The sequence below is a fragment of the Trematomus bernacchii genome, unplaced genomic scaffold (assembly GCF_902827165.1).
Source record: "Trematomus bernacchii unplaced genomic scaffold, fTreBer1.1, whole genome shotgun sequence".
Lineage (NCBI taxonomy): Eukaryota > Metazoa > Chordata > Actinopteri > Perciformes > Nototheniidae > Trematomus > Trematomus bernacchii.
Genome location: NW_022987573.1, coordinates 1000518 through 1003530, shown reverse-complemented (window position 1 = coordinate 1003530; position 3013 = coordinate 1000518).

Sequence of the window (3013 nt, the reverse complement as noted above, 5' to 3'; positions counted from 1 at the left end):
AGTCTTGAGGCAACTTGCAAACTCTCGCGTTATTATTATCGATATCGAGTAGATTAATATTGGAGTTTCTGTCTATTAAACTCGCTGCATACCGGCTCGTGCTGCTCTTCCGACGTAACGACGCTCGTTCCTGACGAAAAAGGGTCAGGGCTGAAATTGCTCAAATCAACCTTCGCCAAGTATTTTAATCTAGTTGCTGCCAAATGTTCTCCCCATGTGTCCTCCAGCTATAGCGGCTTTACCAAATCAGATGATTAGAGTCCAGGCTGTGGCTATTCGATGCCATTACCTTACTGAAGGCCAGGGCTTTAGTCAGTCACGTCAAGTAGCCCTGTCCAAAAACCACTGGAATAGCAAATGTGCTTAATAATGAGTTCACTCACATCATCTATTTATAGGCTAATAGATCCGGTAAGTGTTATAGGCTTATAGATAAGAAATGCTTTTATAAGAATCAATACCACAATCCCAAAATTCAAGGTCAATATAGATGTATTAATCCTATTGATGTTAAATGCACCTCAACACACACAGACCTACAGTCAATAAAATATTAGATTTTCAATTGCTGTTAGTGGACTACAGGCTATGTGCACACTCCTTGCATTTTCCCATGTAAATATAAATTTTTAATAAGTGTTTAACATATGGTTTAAAGCAACATCTTCCTTGTATCACAGCTCATTAAATGAATCATTTATTGCATAATTTCCAACTCACTCGGTTTCAGTAAAACAACAGAAGGTCTCTCTCTTCCTGTATTTGATTGGTGCCATTCGTCATGACCTAATATTTCCTATTAGTGGAAATCATTTAAAACCATGATGTAATGTAGGCTATGTAAAAAAAAAAAAATCTGAATTACCAGTGGAGGGCAGGAGAGGCTAATTTATGGAATTAAATTGACTGTGGTGATGTATACACCCAAGTTTAACGTGTATTTAAGTACATTCAATTTATATTTCGTTGTACTAAAGTATTTAAAGGTATCAACCTCTTAAATGAATTTCCTTAAAGTTAAAGTCCTGTTTTTGCAGACTGCTTTGCTATGTCTTTTAGTATACTGTTTCCAAATGTTTAATCATGCCACTGATTTTTATTTGTTAAGAATTTCACAGAATAGGATAAAAAGTTATTGTATAGTTGAACATTATAAAATATTTCAAAACACATGGTTGTTTTTACTGGCTGTCTTGTCAATATTTGTTTGCATTAAGCTTCCACAAGGGGGAAGTGTTGTCCTGTGATTTGTTTCAGGCAGCTCTAAAATCATATGGTAACAAGGGCCCTGTAGCATGTTTTGCACCTTAAATGTGTAGTTGATTTTAATGGGAATGTCATGTGTGTAACTCTCATCTCCTAAGACTTGAAGGGATGATCAGCTGGTTCATGAAACTGAGTCCGAGGGTTTTTCACTCTCAACTGAGTGATAACTGCCATTTTTCTGCACTCCGCCCAACTGATAAAGTTAAAGCTTCTTCTTGCTCCCTTAAATGGTCGCTGATGAATAGTTCACGCAGGGCCTTGTTTAACCTGTGATTAATCCTTTCACCATGGTAGTGATTTATGTTCCCTCTCCTCCCCTGCTGAGTGAACAAAAGGCTACTTAATAGTTTTTAAAACTGGCCAGTTGGAGTGGTCTTGCGCCCTAAAAGGCTCTTAAAGAGTCCATCCAGCAGTTGATTGTGTTATTTTATCATTTTACCTTTCTAGTGAAAGTTGAGTGAGCACACATGCACTTTTTTCTATACTGACTTGCTTTGTGGTATCCTGAATTTTAACACTTGGGCGCTGGCCATGAAATAACAGTCTTCAGCTGTTTGCGCCACTGAGCAACTCCACTGGAGCAGCTGCTTAAGGGCTGCTCAACAGTAGTTGATGAGAGAGGACAGAGTGTTTCTCATTTTATTTCAGAGCTGTCAGAGGACTGAGATCCAGCTGATCAAAGCCGCTAGCAGTTAACAGTAAAGAAGCTAGATGGACAGCCTCTGCATTTTAGAGAATGATAGCAAAAGACAGAATTTCAAAAAGAAAAGACACTTAACAGTAAACAGTAACCAATTAACTGCATCATCCAACCATCTGCTCAGTAGATTTATTCTCAGCCAGGGTTCAGAAGGCCACTGTTCACTGAATCTGTTTATCATACATGTGCCTTGTTATCAACTTGTGAGATGCTTCATGTCTCTCAGTAATTGGATCCCATGTGTGTGTGTGCGTGAGTAAGAAGACAGAGACTAGGTAAGTGTGTCTCTTCAGGCAAGCAGCTCCACTTTGAATTTACTGAGTCGTGACTCGAGCACCCTGAATGACAGGTCAGAGCACTGGTGCAAATTTGAGACCCTTCCTCTGTAACAAATATAATTAATTCACACAATTCAGACTGAGAAAGAGCAGCAAAAGTGCAGCATTTCTTGGATATGGATTGGATTTCTAGATCTCTTGGGATTTGAAAAGAGGACATTCTACTTAATTGTGTGCCACAAGTACTGTTTGAGAAAATAAAATAAGGATATCGTGCTTAAAGGTGGGGTAGGTAAGTTTGAGAAACCGGCTCGAGATACACTTTTTGTTATATTCCATGGAATGCTCTTAACATCCCGATAGCAATGAATATCTTAAGTGCTTTGACAAAAAATCCATAAAAAAATGTCATCTGTGGAAGCCGTAATACTGTAAAAAGCACGACCAATCATTTTAGCCGGCCCGGCTAAAATAACTGGATGGCCTACCCATAGATATATATACATAGATATATATGGGCCTACCTGCCTGTCAGCCTTCCATCTGTGCACAAACTTATCTCGTGCCCTCATTGGTCATGTGCGCGTTTGTGTGTTGGAGGAGGGGCTCTGTAAGGAAGTGGCAGATTTTTTCCGGCTGTGTATTTTCAAATTCTAGCGCACTCGAGCTGGTTTCTCCAAAATTACCTACCCCACCTTTAAGATGGTAAGGAAATTGAATATAGGTTGCTTTTACTCAAAATTTTTTTTTTAAATGTCATCCCTCAATG